Source organism: Protopterus annectens, chromosome 17.part0, assembly GCF_019279795.1.
Source record: "Protopterus annectens isolate FY-2018-M chromosome 17.part0, PAN1.0, whole genome shotgun sequence".
In the NCBI taxonomy this organism is placed as follows: Eukaryota; Metazoa; Chordata; order Ceratodontiformes; family Protopteridae; genus Protopterus; species Protopterus annectens.
The window spans coordinates 490,636,773-490,654,881 of record NC_056751.1 but is presented as its reverse complement, the minus strand read 5'-3'; positions in this window follow the sequence as shown (position 1 = coordinate 490,654,881).

Sequence of the window (18,109 nt, the reverse complement as noted above, 5' to 3'; positions counted from 1 at the left end):
ACAGCTACTGCATCCTCAGTGTGTGTGTGTGTGTGTGTGTCAGGGGGTGTAACCTGATTGAGTTGGTATTTTAGTAGAAATACAACTTCAACTGTTTCCTTAAATACTGCAGCAAAGATACTACAACAAGTACACCATAATGTGCAAATAAGCAGGTTAAACAATTGAAGTTCTACGGCATCAACAGTCCTTTGTTTCTTGAAACTGTACATTGACCTACAAAACACCATGTTTTAAATAAAATGCTCTAGTCTAGATATAGAAAACAGTGGCAGCTGAAGTGGTTAATGAAAATTAAATTATTATTTTGTGCTGATAATTTGTCTCACTGTTAGAAGTATTCATTTGTTCCTGATTCTCAAACCTGTTAATAGCAATTAATACTTTACTTGTGTCTAGCCTGCCCCATTTGCAATGTCTTTTTTTTCAAAAAGACATATGGTACAGAATAAGTAGTGGAACATTCATAAATGAGCAGTTATGACTGTAGAGTGTTGTCCACTTTGAAGGCTATCCTTCAGAGACAAGGTCTGGGACTAGGTTATTATTCATTTTGAAATGTAGCCTTCAGAGGCAATGCCCACAACAACATACACAACTGAGCTCCTAAGAACAGAGTACTACAGAATGTTTTTGATAATGACATGACATAATACATATCTTTATGATATATTGCACTGCACTGTGAATAGAAATACAGATGTATAATGAAACTAATGATCTGCATTGTGTACATAGTGCATTATGCAAATGAGTTCAGGTAGTGTAATTTCCATACAAAGCAAGAATCTGTTATAAGCACTTTGCATCATAAACAACATGACTTACATGGACTGACTTAAAGCCCTGTCACTGCACTCAGTATCCTAGTAAGAGGTGATCTGTGTCTGGCATACAAGGTGGGATGCCCCTGCATTGGCCTGGTAATCAAGGAGCCTCAATCCTCACCACTAGCTCCAGTGAGGGATGTACACATGAGGATGACATGACATGTACACACACAGTAAAGTACAATTTCCCTTAAGAGCATACAGAGTTCACAGTCAGTCTGGGGCTGGTTTTTCCCTCTTTCTCCTGATCCCCAATAAGATTCCCCACTGGCACAGCTATATGGTTAAGATCTCAGCCGAGTGGCCAAGCTAAGACCTCCAGCCCCCTCTCTGTCCAATGAGTGCTTTATGTCCATGCCAAAGTAGCTGACACACACACACACACACACACACACACACACACACACACACACACACACACACACTTTGAGATTTGACTTATATACAAACCCACAGACACTCCTGGGGAAGGCTGGCACAGGTTTACTAGCTATGTTCTCTTCTGCCCAGACTATAAGGTAGCTAGTTATCACTGCCACCAGCCACCTTTTATCAACTACTTTTAAGGCCCTTACCAAAGGGTGCCCAATCTTACTGTGTAATGTTACTATTATCCAAATGATAAGTGTGACCAAGACCAAGGCTATTTAGGAGTGGCCTATACATTGTCACCAGATACATATGCAAGTACCCTAAGAGCTTAAATATCTCTAAACAAACCAGCCACAATTAAAAGGTTTAAATATATTTAATAATTAATAAAAAAACAAGACAATATTCAATAACTCAGCACAGTGTCTACAGAGTTCAGAATCACAGCAAACATTTTAAAGCAACATTGCAAGACAGTCTCATATAAATACAGAAAACATCTAAACTAATCTTTACTATATTCCTATCTATATATAAGAGAAAATACTGTACCTGGTTACTTACTATTAGAAAGGCAAGTGCTGAAGAGAGAATGTTTCCAGGTCCAAAGACAATTACAAAATGCACAGTCTTTGAAAGAGTTCCCAAATTAATATCAAACTATTACCACTGGGTCATCTGTATGACATCACTCTTTGTCACCTGCCTTCAGTTCCCAGGGTAACAGAAACCGACATATCTGATACAAATACTTATCTCTCAGATGTGCAGCTGCTAGGAAGTCACAGAGTAATAAAAACATTTTACATTTGAAACCTAGTAATTATTTCTGTTTCAAGATAATAGGAAAAACTCTAACTCTAGACATCATGTCTACTTACTGCATTGAAACTGAGATAACAGAATTGTAAAACATTTTCCACTTATTTTCTTGAGGGTTTGCAAGTTTACTCTGTATGTTCCAGCTACTACCATTAACACATACAATTGCAAAGGCACATAGTTTATATACATTTCTGTCCTTTTACAGTATGGTACACTGCGGTCACATTTTAGCTCAGTACTTTACACACACTTCTGCACCAGCAGTTTAATACATGCATAACATATAGTTCTCTTACATTTGTAGCATATGAGTCATTGTACTATCCACAAATGACATATGATTATTTACAAAATTCCAGATAGCTGGGCTTGTAGTGTCACATTTCTATATAAATCATATTAATATTTTCATGTGACATATAACTATTTACACAATTCCAGATAGCTGGAATGGCAATACTTCCCTGATGTCACATTTCTCCCTTATCCAAAAACTCAAGTTAGTTTTTCAAATGACCCTTGAGAAATGTTGCTTGAGAGGCTGATCCTATCTGGGAATACATTACCCCATTCCCTGTCATGAGATGCCAGCTGCTTTGGCATTGCTGACACTAGTATCATGCAGCACCGTCCCATCATATGCCTGCAAGCCTAGGTTCCACCATAGTAATTTGGGATTTTCCTGACTTGCTCCTGTAGCAATAGATCCCCGTTAGAATCATCCTGCCTTGTACTGCAAATACTTAGCACGAGGGCCTTCCTGTCATGGTAAGGTTTCATCATGCTAACATGTGCCCCTGCCTCCTGCCTAGCAGTTCTACCATGTAGTTAATATCGCTGACCTTCCTTACCTTACCACCTTGTAGGATCCCTCCCAAGCTGTCTGACAGGAAAGACAACCATTACCTGCAGCCCTACAGCATATTCTCTAGCTCAAGCATTCCTCTCATACCAGACCTTTTTCTGCTGTTGGGCTTCTTCCAGGTTCTCCTGGGCCAAGCTCATGAGTTCCCTTACTCTTGTCCTGAGGTTTAGGACATATGCCACAACAGACATCTTGTGAGATTCCCACTCACCTTCCTACTCATCTCAAATAAAATCTAGAGGTCCCCTCACCGTATACCCATACAGCAACTCAAAGGGTGAAAATCTTGGGGATTCCCAGGGAACATTTCTGTAAGCAAACAACAGATGGGGCAAATATTTGTCACAGTCCCTCTTAAACTGGTTGGCAAATGCCTGTAGCATTGTCTTGAGTGTAGCGTTTAACCTCTCAGCAAGACCATTAGTCTGGGGATGGTAGGGGGTAGTCTTTAGTTGCTTCACCCCACAGTACTTCCACAGAAAAGCTAGCAGGTCTGACATGAAATTGGCACCTCTGTCAGTCAGTATTTCTTTTGGAAAACCTACCCTGCTGAAAATCTCTAACAAAGCATTTTCCACCTTTTCTACCTCAATGGAGGACAGAGACACTGCCTCAGGGTATCTGGTAGCATAATGTACTACCAGTAGGATATACTTATTCCTTGTGGAACTTGGGGTACTCAGAGGCCCCACAATTTCCATAGCTACCCTCTGAAATGGCTCTTCAATTACAGGCAAAGACATCAAATGAGCTTTCACCATGTCTCCTGCATTGCCTATCTTTTGGCACTGCTCACAGTTGCTGTAGTACCCTCTTACATCTCTGGAAATCCCAGGCCAGTAGAAGTTCTATATAATACACCACTTTGTATGCTTTATGCCCATATGACCTGCAAAGGGAATATCATGGGTGTAAGAATTGATAAGACTGTACTTGTGTCATAATTAGCTGGAAACTCTGTAATGAGACTGAGAACAAAAGTCTTTATCTATTAATTACCCAAACTCATGCTGAACAGGTGCCAGTATCTCCTTTATGGTTCAAGTATTGTGTTCTTTCCAGAATGAATTTTCCAAACACTGTAGTTCATTCAATAAGACTTTATTAGATGTTCACAATATTCAAACACTGATTATAAACAGGTAGTGTTCAGAGTTACTGCATGTCATATTCCTATTGTCCTGAACAATGTAAACTAATATAGTCTTTATTTGACCTGTCTTCTGTACTCTGGCTCGAATGTCTGTAATCTTCTCTGTAATAACAGGTCAAACAAATGAACTAACCTAAACTGACTTTTCTAACTGTATCTGAAGTATATTTTAATAATCCCAAGACCCTGTGATGCTTTACATGCCCTCTTAACCTTGGTTCCCTTGGTTCCCAGGTTTGGCTTCATATGTGCTTTATTTAACATTCCATAAAGGGACATTATGTAGCTGGCAAGACTGTATCTTTCCATTTTGAAAAGAACATTCTGTATTTCTGTATTTTCCACACACTTTATGCTTATCTTTCTTTTCTAATAAAGTGTCTCTCATGCTTGACTAGCAAGGTTATTTTTCTTTCTGCTTAACTGTCTTTTATGCATAAATATAACACCATTTAATTTACCCTTTAGCCTGTCTAATGTCTAATACCTACTATAAAATGGAAGTCCTAATCTACCAGTTGCCACTGAGGTCCCTGATGAAAGACTGCAGGGAACTACTTCTGTAGTTACCTTACATTTGTATTGCTAACTACTGTATACAGCTGTTTGCTACCCGACTCATAATTTGAAAATTAAAAAAAAAAAACATTACTTGGTAAACCTGTGATTTTAATTTTGACCACTAGGTGTAACTTGAGCATTCATGGCCTGTTTGGATTGAAGTCTCTTAACTTTATGATTTGATTTTTAGTCTTTAGAGTCCTTAAGTCTAAGTTTTGATGTATGAGTGGTTAGTTAAAACCTGTACATTATTCTGAAAATGAATGTATTTTAATTATGTGGCTTTTAAAGCTGATTAACTTGCTTTTGTGAATCTTTATTTACATTAGACAGAGTATGAACTGATAATCCTGTCTATTTTTCTTTCATATCTCTGTATGCTGTAATGGCAAAGATATGAATATTTATCAGGTATAATAGTTTACTAAAACCTATACTTTCTGTATTTTAAGTCTATTGTCTGTTAGTGTCCTTTTAATTTCTGACTAATGTACAATAATTATGTAAAGTGCACAAAGTGCACTGTAATCCATAAACTTGCACTGTAATCTGTAAACTAATTAACAAATTAAGCATGCCCTCTTATGCCTTGATTGCATTGAATAACTATTACTACCTATTCTTTAGATAACTTATTTTAATAGTTTACTAAACGTATGCTTTCTGTATTTTGGGTCTATACCTTTGCATTTTATGCTAAGCCTGCCATGTTATACCTTCCCTGGGGTGCACAAGCCTGCCAGCACTATTCTTGAACAGACACCACTGAATAATGCTAATTACCTCATTTGCTGGTGTAAACCATGCAAATGAGGTAAACTAATGACTCAGTAAGTAGGCAGACATCCGTGCAAGAACAGTGCAAGGTGCAAAAATGTATTTGGCTAGTAGTCAAATAAATTTCTGCAAAAATCAGAATGGAGGCATGACAGTTCAAAGTAAAGCATGTATTATACTCCTTAGGCATTCCGGTGGCCAAATATATGGCCATTGGCATGGAAAAGTGTTGCAAATTTATAAAAATAAAAGTTTTTTTTGGGCCGATTTTGGATGTTTATGCATAGGGCAGCGGCACACAAATGGGATAGTGCAGAAAATAAAAAAAAATGTAAAATGATAATTTTAAGTGAAATCTGCATTTTGCCATTATAGTCTATGGCATGCAGAATCAAAATAATAACAGGTAACACTGGTTGCTAAGGAGGAAGGCTGTGATGTAGTGGTGTAACCAGGGACTAAGGCAGTGGGGTATACAAATGAGCAAATTTTATTGAATCACTAAATGGGAAACCATCCTTTGGCTGCACCTAACCATGTAGGAGCTATAAGTCAGTGGTGTAAGCAGGAGAAGCAGCTGACATTAAAAGGGGGTGTGTCATGCTTGGTGTAAGCAGATTGGAGCTCCACAGCTCGCTTTTGAGCTTAGCTAAGCACAACTAAACAAGGGGGTGTGTCTGAGGCTATACTGACTTATTCTATGAAATGAAAAGTGTGTTTGTGTCCATGGGAGGGCCCTTTCTACTGCAAAGTGTTTCATTTAGCTAGATGGGTTTTGAAGGCGTGCAATGGGTCTAAAAAAAAAAAAAAAACGGAAATAGCAGTACCATTTACATTTGGCATCTGGTTTGTGTGGCGTGCCTTAGGGCCAATCATACAGGCAGCATCTGCAGCACAACAGTATAAACTGTGCAGACACCTTTCAGTCTGGAAACTCTGCACCATTAGTGTACACATGCGGGGGGAATTTCAACAAAAAAAATTTAGGGGCTGCCGCTGTTTTGATCTATCACTATGTGCTAGAGGCTGAGGGTGGTGAGGAGGATAAAACTGACAACAACCCAAGACTGAGGAGGAGAAGAAGAGTGTTCAGACCCAAGGTAACCTACCATGGGCTACATGATCTGGAGATAGTAGAGCACTACAGGGTGGACAGAGACCTACTTCAGCAAATCATTGAGCTGTGCCAGCCTCAACTCAGACCCAGAGCCAACAGAGAGGAACCCAGCCCAGTGGATACCAAGGGTGTGTGTATGTATTTATTTGTTTATTTATTTATAGTTTGTTTGCCAAAGTAGTGCATTGGGCCATGAGTAGCCCATTTTCAATGGAGTCCTGGGGAGAAAAGCTCCAGAAAATTACACATTACAGATTTAACATAAGAGTAAGTTATTAGAGAAATATAATGTGCACAAATGGAGCAAAAATTAAACAAATAGAAAAACACGTTAGTAGAGTGCACATATTAGTACAATGCAATAAGAGTAATATTTACAAAGTTTTTAACAGTTTAACATACTAGTACGATGCAATAACAGAAACAGTCTAGATTTTTTAATTTATGCTAATTCATGAAGTTAATTTCTAGGCTACTGAACTGTACCATTCTAGGAGTTATGCTAATTCCTAGAGTTTATTAGAGGTACAAAACAATGGGAGGCTATTGTGAATTAGAGCTTATAGAGAGTAGCTATAGTGTAGGGAGATTATGTGGGGTGGGAGCAAGAGCATTCCCACAGTGAAGTTAGGTGTGTGTGAAGTAAGGTTTTGAATGAAGAGAGACTGCTGGTGGTGTGGATGAGAGGTGGGAGGGAATTCCAATGGTGTGCTAGAGAGAAGGACATTAGATGTTTGCCTAGTGGATGGGCAGGTTTATGCAGTTCAATTAGATTTTGGGAATTAGATCTCAAAAGTCTATTTGGTTGGTGCATTTTAAAGGTGGTGGCAAGAGAGGGACAGAGAGAGGGGGTGAAAATAAGTTTGTGTGCTTGGACAAGTTGAATATAGATGAGGTAATTGGACAGCTAAAGCCAATTCAGTTGGTGTAGGGCAGTGCAGTGATGGGAAGTGGATCTATGGCCGGTGACAAATGTTGTTATTTTATTATATCAAGAAGAGTGTTTTGTCTTGAGGGAGGATTGCACGTTAGTAAGAATAGAGGCACCGTATGGGAGGAATGGGATAAGGTAAGTGTTGGTGAGGGTGAGCCTAATGGAGGGAGGGAGAGATGTAACGGTTGTGGCAGTAAAGCATGCCTATTTTTTTTTGTGTTTTTTTTTTTTTACATTTACTTGTAGATGATTATCAAACTTTAGCTGGTCATCGAACAGGACTCCTAGTAGTTTAGCATTAGAGACTATTTCGAGAGTAGTATTATTTTGACTGGTGACTGACAATGAGGTTTTATCTAGGGTGGTGGTTTTGGAAGCAGTAAATATCATGAGTTTAGTTTCAGTAACATTGAGTGCTAGATGGTTGTCCATCATCCATTGCTCAGTGGAGGAGAAGGCATCTTGGGTTAATTTAACTAGGGTAGGTATAGAAGAGGCAGAGCAGATTATTGTTGAATCATTGGCATATTGGACAAGGTTGGCATTTTGGATGGCTTGGTAGAAATCATTTATGACTATATTGAATAGAAGGGGGCCTAAAATTGAACCCTGAGGGACACCTGTGGGAGAATTGAAAAAAGGGGAGGTGGCTTTTTTCCATCTGACTGCTTGTTGCCTGATTTAGAGGTAACTGGTAAACCAGTTAATAGAGTAGTGGGATAGATTTAGTTTGGAGAGTTTAGTGAAAAGAAGGTTATGAGAGATAGTGTTGAATGCCTTAGAGAGGTCAAGGATGGGAATGTACATGATGTGGCCAGTGTCACGGGCCTGATTAACTGTTTTTAGGAAGGAGAGGAGAGCTGTGGTAGTGCTGTGGCCTGCTCTGAAACCATGCTGAGTACATGTTAGAAGTTGGTTGTTTATGAGGTAAGGTAGAAGTTGTAGATGGATGCATTTTCCGAGAAGTTTAGAAATGGGGGATAAGATAGCAATAAGTAGAAAGTTTGTGATATTATTGTTATTACCACCTTTATGGAGTGGAATAATAAAGGCATTTTTCCAGAGCTGGGGAACTTGACATTCAGCAATAGATCAATTTATAAGAATGCAAATGGGAAGAGCTATGCCTTCTGTGGTAACTTTTAAGAAATATGAGGGTATATCATCAGGGACATTGGAGCCAGGTTTCAATGTTAGTAGAATTATTTTTTTATGTTGGCTGTAGGAATGGGGCTCAATGAGAAGGTCAGGAGCAAGAAATGCTAGGGGAGGGAGGGATAGGTGGAAATAAGGGTGTGAAATCCGAATGGGAAGTGAAGGATTATGTAAGTTTACTTATGGAATCGATAAAGAAAGTGTTAAATTGGGTAGCTAAGTCCAGGTCAGAGGCATCTGGATCAGGGCAGGGTTTTCTTTTTTGCTAGGTTTAGAAGGGAGGAGATTCCATGCCAGAATTTTTGGGAGTTGGTGTTATGGTTGGTTTGGAGTGTAGAGAAGTAGGTTTTGCGGTCTGAGATAATATTTTTATTACTTTGTTACAAAGTGTTTTAAATTAATTAAGGGTGGTGATAGTTTTATTTTCAGAATAGTATTACCAGGCTTTATCCCAGAATTGCATGGCTAGTAAGGTATTTTTGGTTAGCCAAGGTACAGGATTGCTTCTTATGCATTTTGTTTTCAGATGGGCAAAGGAGTCAAGCAAGTTGAGAAAAGTTGAGTTAAAGCAGGTAACAGCATTTTCTAAGGGAAGGGTTTTTATTAGATTTCAGTTCATTTTTAGTGCATTTGAGAATGTGCTAGGATTAAAGTTTTTTAGGCAGCGAGTGAAGGTGTAGGTATGAGTTAGTTGTATGGAGGAGGGAAGAAGGTGGGCAAAAGTAGGAAACTGGTCACCTTATGGGTTGGGCAGAGTGCCACTATCAGAGATGTAATGTGGATGAGAATCTAGAATCCAGTCCAGGGTGCTTCCAGTAAGGATGTTCTTGGAAGGCATAGCTGTTGGGTTAATAAGCTGAGTGAAGTTGTACAAGTTTATGTTAAGTGAGCTTGTAGGAGATTGAATTATTGACCAGTTAATATTAACATCACCCATGATTATAGATTCATTAGTGATGTTGTTAGAGAACCTGGAGAGAATATCTTCAAGGGTTGAGATATTGTCTCCAGGAGGGATATAAAGGGAGACTATGCATGTAAGTTTATGTTTTTTATATGAAGTAGGGCTGAAATTAGTTCTGCCATGCCAAATTAAGGAATAGGTTTGGTATGGGGGTAACTAAGTGGGATGATGAGTAGAGGAAATTGACTCCCCCTCCTATTTTATGTGTTCTACCTTTCCTAACTATGGAGTAGTTGGGTGGTGTTAGTTCAGAATCTTTTATATGGGTTTTGAGCCAGGTTTCTGAGATCGCCAGAATATTGGGTTGGTTATGGAGAAGCCAGGCATGCAGGTTAGCAATTTTGTTGCATATGCTCTGAGCCTTTAGAGATGAGAAACAGATGGGTTTACCAGCTGTGGAAGGAGGATGGGATTGGGAGGGGAAGATGTGTGGGGAAAAAGGGCCAGAGTTTGGGTGAATGTTGCCGGAGAAAAGGATAGAGATGAGATGGCAGAAAAGGCATTTGAGTTGCTTGGTATGTAATCTATGGGGTGTAAGCTTTATGGAGATGTGGCTAATATAGATGTAAGTAGAGTTTTTGGGGTTAGGTAAGAGTGTGTAGGTGAAGAGTATACTATTATTGAAGGGGTAGAGACTGGGTGATATGCAGGTTGAGGAATAAGTGTGCATCATGGAAACTGGGTTAGTTGTATGAAATGGGATTGGGTGATTTTCAATGAGAGGTTGGGTGAGATAGGTTAGGTAAGAGATGGTAAAGTAGTAGTATTTGAGTTGGAAGTGAAAGAGGTTTGGTAGACATGATGACTATTCAGGAAATAATGGGGAGTGAGTTTGGGATTAAGTAGATATTAGTAAAAATTTAAAGTATGGGTTTGGGTACCTGCGAATGTAATACAGATAGTTTGTGTTAATGTGGTAGGAATTTTTGGTGTAGTAGGAGGGGTGGATTATAATGTCACATATTCAATGTTAGAAGTTATATGTGAGATGTTTGGGGTATTTACTGGGTATTTTTCTATTGGGTAGTTGCTACTGTGCATGAGTGCAAATGTATTGTAGATAGTAATTTGTAATGGGAGGGGTTAGTTATAATTACTTAAGCGGATTTGGTGGTTTGAACTCTGGTGGGTGTGGCTTGTCAAGTTTAAATTACTTGTATTAGGGACGGGTGGGATATGGGGGCAGGGAGGGGAGTGGAGTGAGCCTGAGTGTAGCAAGCAAAGACAAGTTTGTGTTTAAGAAACAATCAGAATTGACCAAGGACTGCTCTGAAGCTGTAAGTCATTTCTTAACCATTTATCAGGTGGAAGAACAGGATAACCTTGTATGAGTAGGCTACTGTGGTCTCAATTCAAATTAACAAACACACAGTATTTGATCAGTTATGGATACTATTTGCTAACAGAAGGGAATAAAAGAGAAATGGAAGATGAGTGTGAGTGTGTGTGTGTGTGTGGGGGGGGGGGGCTGCTTACAAGCCAAAGCAGAATGCTCTCCAGGGGATAATGAATATTAGCTTAAACAGGTAGACACATACACAAAGTTAACTTTAGCTGTTTGTGTTTGCAGACAGTTCAGACCCGGACTGCAGTTTTCTTATAACAATGTAGCCACCGGTCAGATAAAGGTGGTACAGCAGCTGAATACTTAGAGTGGTGTTAGGTACAAAGTTAACTTTAGCTGTTTGTGTTTGCAGACAGTTCAGACTGCGCTTTTCATATAACAATGTATCTACTGGTAGATAAAAGATAAAGGTGGTACAGCAGCTGAACACTTAGAGTGGTGTTAGGTACATAGTTAACTTTAGCTGTTTGTGTTTGCAGACAGTTCAGACCCAGACTGCACTTTTCTGTATCCACCGGTCAGATAAAAGATAAAGGTGGTACAACAGCTGAATACTTAGAGTGGTGTTAGGTTGGAGAGACACTGAGCTGTTCATGGGGCCTGTAGCAAAGTAGCCTTAAAAATACTAGCTACAGGTGTTTTCCAAAGACCTAATGGGGACATGATGGGGGGGGGGTCTCACGGGCATCTGCATCAAGTGTACTCCACCAGTTCCTGGATCCCATGCTACCATATGCCATTGAGAACATTTACTTTCCCAATACCCGTGAGGAGAGAACAAGCAATATGCATCTCTTCCACTATGTAGCAGACTATCCGAAGGGACTGGGTGCAATAAACTGCATGCACATCCACATCAAAGCACCACCCATTGAACAGGGTAGGGTCTACATAAAACTCAAGGGTTTCCCCTCCATCAACTGCCAAGTTGTGTGCAATTCCCAGGGCATTATTATGAATGTGTGTGCTTGCAGCCCTGGAAGCTATCAAGACTCCCACATCTGGCATTCATCACAGCTGTACCAGGCATTTGGCAGTAGGGACATCCCATATGGTCATCTTGTAGGGGATGGTGGCTATGCACTGGATCCATGGATGATGACACCCATCAGAAATGCACACACACAATCAAGAACACCATAAGGAGGCACATGCACAAACAAGGATCATTATAGAGCATATGTTTGGAATGCTCAAGACACTGTTCCACTGCCTTGATATATCTGGTGGAGTCTTGCAGTACTTTACAGCCACATGTGCACACATGTTCATAGTATATGCCATGCTATATAATATGATCCTGTGGAAACAGCTGCAGTAGGAACAGCACAGAGAAGGGCCACACAGCCCCCCACCATTGCCCAGGTCCCCACAGGCACAGAGGGAATCGGAGTAGGAAGCCCCTGAGGCTGCTTCTGAAGGCAGATGGAGGCATGCCCAGTATGACCAGGCCTTGGCAAAGAGGCAACACACAGCACACACACACACTGATACTGTAGGGAAAAAGGGACTGACACTTCTCTCCCACTCACACACATAGTAAAATAGATGCCACACACATCGCACTACCTGTAGCTAATCCTGTATAGGCAGTGCACTGCATGCATTTGACAAAGTCAGCCCTCATCCACTGTTCCCACAACTGCCACAGGCACAAGGTAAGTCAGTCTTCTAAACAATAAATGAATGCAGTAGTATGTTCTAGAAGCATATCTATGTTATCACTGCATGTATGCAAGGGAATGGGGTGGCCTACTGGGGTAGCATCAGACAACTGACAGCTATGTGGGACACTAGGAAATGTCTGCCCAATACTGTCTTCCCCACACTATGCAGTATTATCCAAGGTGACAAATCCCACTGTAGTATATGTGGGGGGGGGCAACTAAGGGGGTTCATAGGTCACATGCATGGATGTCAATGTGAGGAACCCATACTTACCCCTCAGACTCACCCAGCAAGTCAGCCATAGAAAACCATAAAGGAATGTCTGGCAAAGGCCAACAAATGGTGGCAATGATGGAATACCCCCCTACAGACTTACACAGTGATATCACAGCATGCCTTGCATTTGCAGTAAGGCTCTGAAGGGTAAGAAGTCTGAAACTCAATTGTATGCCATTGAAATCCAATCTCTGGTCTCTAGGGATATGTTTTTATTCTCCAAGACAGGGCACAATACTATGCTAAATAGAATTAAAATGTAAAGTCAATATCAGCACAGTATGTGCAAATGTGTACTGTTGACAGGTGTGCCCCCCCACACCCATATTCCCATAGAAATGCAGTAACATGTATGTTTGTAGGATAATAGCAGCAGTTTGTAGGATAATAGCAGCAGAACACAGATTGCCAGGGCTGTCCCAATCAACATGATAACTTATTGCTTGTCTACAATATGCAGGGGTCAATGATCTATGCATATGAGTGGGACATACTGTCAGGATGTGGCCAGCACTTACTCCTGGCTATTGTGTCTTAGTATCCTAGGTACAGTACTGTGGTAGACAGGGCCATGTTCCAAGAATCGCACTACCAATTATTTCGCATGTCAGCTACACCTACGGTGGGATTTGTATACCCTGTCCAGATGTCAATATTCATTACTGCTGGTAAGCTGGACAGGTCCTGGACAGGGGGCCACACATATGAACAGTACACAGGTCAGAGTAACCTACACAGTCCCTACAATACCTCCCAACTGTACAGACCTTTTGCAGAATGTACAGAGGTTCACATCATATTTGTGGCGTCTCTATCATGAAATATTGGTTGTGTGGCAAATCATTGGCAAAACACGAAAGGCTAAAGTCATAAAATAATGATGAATTGTAGTGTCTCAGACTTCATGCCCTATAGAAAATGCATGTTAATGCAAAATCTGTTATTGTATCACCCTTCTAGGTTTGTAAGGCCAAAAGTTAAAAATGATCCCTATACTTAGGTCTTTATCACCCAATTACTTATGGCTTTGTCCAGATGTCTGGCTCTCATACATAGAAAGGTATGGTGCACAGCAGGTACCTGCAAGTTAATGTACTGGTAGGTCATAAAAGGCTGCCACCTTACTGTGTCAGCACTGACAACATATTACTGGCCAACAGCCATACCCCTTGAATGGCAGGTTATCACAAAAGGAGCACAAGTATGCCTTGTATATCTGTTCTGCTTGTCCTAACATTGCATTCACCTGCAAAGTATTTGCAAAACAAGAAAAGCTCATGTCAAAACATCAGTGGCAGACAATGGAGAAGCAGATGTCACACCCATAACAGGAAGCAAGCAAGTAACAAACTGGCCCCCCAACTGTGTATGTATGGCAGAACAATATCAACACCCTGACCCCATGTGTGGGCCTTCATCTGATTGTCATATGTGGGCCTGTCCAGATGTCAGAGTCAGTGGCAGCTTGACAGCTAGGCCAACATGTAGCCACATAATAACATGGTAACACAAACTGTCTGAGGACCCCAGCAGATGTAGTGGTGCAATGATGGACAACCTGCCAAACAGGTATGCTTAGAAGTGTGTAGTTCATAACCTTATGTGTGATGTTACAGCATTTATCATGCTCACACCAGAATTACAAATACATAACAGCAGCCACTGTGGGAAAAGCTTGTGACTGGACTACAGAAGGATAAAGAGACACACAGAAGGGGGAGGGGAACCACTGGCCAGACAGATGGAGAATGTGCACACCAGAGCACATTTTGCAGTAGCATAGGTGACCAGCAGTGTATGGAGTCAGTAAGGATCACCTACAAATGCACAACATACACCCACATAAGTGGAGGTCCACAGCAAATCAAACCCCAAGGTAAGGACACCTCAGAGGCAAAAACACATGAGAATTACCAAACCTACACACCACAGACCACACATACACCACACACCAGGGTCCTGCAAACATTTAGGCCTTACCATACACACAACATATTAATCATAGAAGGCTCCACTGTGAGACACACAAATGTGCCACACACCAGCAGGATAAGGAAAGTCACAATTACTTGTTTGGTAGGTGCCATAATCTGCCATATCACACATGCACTCACGTCAACCCACAACAGATACAGGTATCACGCTAGCCTGGTCCATGGCAGTGTGAATGATGTCAGACGTACCTCACAGATTATAGAACCACAGACATTATGCAGCATGCTGAATATTTGTCCCATGCAGGTATTTCCCTAGCTGTAAGCAGTATCCTGCTGTCACCCAGAGTGATGGATCAATATGAACAGAAAGTGATTGTCAGTAGCACCTGACTCACTTATCATTGTCACCCCAGGGGGAGCCACTGCCTGGCAGCCAGGGAACATATGAGTGAGAGAACTCACTGCCTTGCTACAGATGGCCTGCATTAGTCTCACATGGCCTACAAGCCTCTGCCAAAGACCCATACCTCATCCATAGTGCCATTGTAGGGAATGTCATGGGGTCCATACTACCAACATAACACAGTCAATAAAATGCAAATGAAAGGCCATGCAGCTAAATGCTAGTAGTATACCTCTCAACCTCATAGAGTAAGAATCTGGACAAAGCCATACATAATGGTGTGATAAAGGCCCAACTATAGGGACATATTTGTAATAATGCTCTTATAATGTTAGAAAGGTGATAGAATAACAGTGGGGGTGTGTAGTAGCATGGATGTCATGAAGGGTGTGAAGTCTGAAACTCTAATGTTTGATCATTATTCTCTGACTGCAACCCTGAGTGATATGCAACAAACTTGCAAGAAAACCACAATGTTAAGTGAAACTGATCAGATATATGTGGCATGAATCTGGGTAATCTGTGAGAATCTGTACAGTTGGGAGGTATAGCCACACCAGGATATGACCTTTCAGGTAAGAGGAATACCACACAGCCAGGAGATCCCCAGCCAGTATATCACCAAGGTGCTGGATCTTTTACAAAGCTTCATCAGTCAATCAGCTGTAGTCACACATTCCAACTGGCCAGATTTTGCAAGAATGTCTAGCTTTTGACTCATAATATTGGTCTGTGCATCATCCATCTTGTATTTCTCTGGTAAATAACTGTGATGATCCAATGATATCTGTCAGTAGGTAATGACACAATACATTACAGTGTCAAACATTACATAAGTCAGAAAATGCCTGCTAAAACAAACCCTGTAACTCAAGCAACTTATACATTAATAAGAGCAGTAGTTACAGTATCTCCCTATGTTTGGGTCATTGTTTCCCTATATTGGCAGCCTATCTCCAGATATTTTGCACAAACAGTTTACAAGGTATGGCTGGAGCACATAACACCCCAGACTGGAGTTGCAACTATTCCTGGAATGGATTCCCACACTTACTATAGAAGGTCATACTGGGCATGATCCTACACAAAGAAATAAAGCCCATGTCTGAAACCACAACGGACTATATATATCTGTATTGTGCAGATGTTTTTGCATACAAACAGCAATGTACACCTAACTGTCTCCACACACACACACACACACACACACACACACACACACACACACACATCAGACAGGATTACCCACAGCCAGCTGTAGGTGTCTCATTTGTGGTATATCTGCATCTGTTGAGTGTGATACACACACATGTATATGGGCAACATATTACAATATGTCAAGCATACACACACACATAGACATGGGGAAGAGATAGACAGACTGTGATGGAGTGAGCACACAGGGAGACATGTACAGAGAGTGAGCCACACACAGGGATACCCATGAATGGCAGAGAGTGATGTCCTGCTGTAGACAGTTACATACCAGTTGTAACCACTGGCACATGCCAGCATGAAGATGAGATTCATTGTCTGATGGCACCATACCTCTCAACTGTCCAGATGTTTGCAGAATGTCCAGATTTTTTGCTCGTATTTCTGGTCTGTTCCTCATAAAATTTGTGGTCTTCTAGAAAATCACTGGTATGATCTGAGGATTGAAGACACTAAATGATATACATTTGAATTTCAGACTTCAAATCTTTCAGAAAATGGATGGTAAAACAAATCCTGTTATTTTAACAACTTTCTAAGTTTATAAGAGCAATATTTAAAATATGTCAATATTTTTGGGCCGTTGTCCCCCCATTTTGTCAGGCTTTGTCCGGATTTTTTTTGCACTAAGATGTTGAGAGGTATGAATGGTACTGAGGTGGGGTTGTAATATCACATCACCTACCTTTGAGTGTGTGTGTGTGTGTGTGTGTGTGTGTGTGTGTGTGTGTGTCTGTAGGTTTAAGTATAATGATGCCTTACTCATCCAGTACACTTCCCATTGCCCTACTTAACAAGATCTGCTGATGTCATTCACCTCAGAAGTACCTTTGGAATGGCTTCAGTTCTGTAAGCTCTGTAGTGCATGTGATAACTGTGTAACATTATAATACAAATAATGAGATAGGTAGGGGTTCTAATCACAGTCCTGGCATAATAGGTGTTTTAGTCCTTTCGCACCCAGTACACTTCCCATTTCCCTATGTCACATGATCTGCTGATGTCATTCACTGTAGAAGTACCTTTGGACTGGCCTAAGCCCTATAAGCTCTGCATTGCATGTGATAACTGCACAACACTATAGTGCAAATAACTAGTTAGGTAAGGGGTTCTAATTTCAGTCCTGGCAAATGTAAAAGTGTGTGTGTTTGTAGGTTACAAATTTTGAGCCCATTCACACCCAGTACACTTCCTATTGCCCTACTTTACCAGTCCTGCTGATGTCAGTCACCTTAGAAGTACCTTTGTGCAGCCCTCAGCCCTATAAGCTCTGTGGCATGTGCAATAACTGTGTAACACTATAGTACAAATATTTAGTTAGGTAGGGGTTCTAATCTCAGTCCTGGCAAATGTAAAAGTGTGTGTGTTCATAGATTAAAGATTTTGAGCCCATTCACAACCAGTACACTTCCCATTGCCCTGCTTTAACAGTCCTGCTGTCAGTCACCTTAAAAGTACCTGTGGGCAGCCCTCTGCCCTACAAGCTTGGTGGCATGTGTGATAACTGTGTAACACTATTGTTCAAATAACTAGTTAGGTAGAGGTTCTAATCTCAGTCCAGGCAAATATGTGTGTGAGTGTATTTGTGTTTATAAGTGTGTATATATTTGCAAGTAACATTATTTTGTGGCCTTTCTCACCCAGTACATTTCTGACTGCCATACTTTACAAGGGCTGGTAATGTTCCTCACCCTTGAAGTAACTTGGGACAC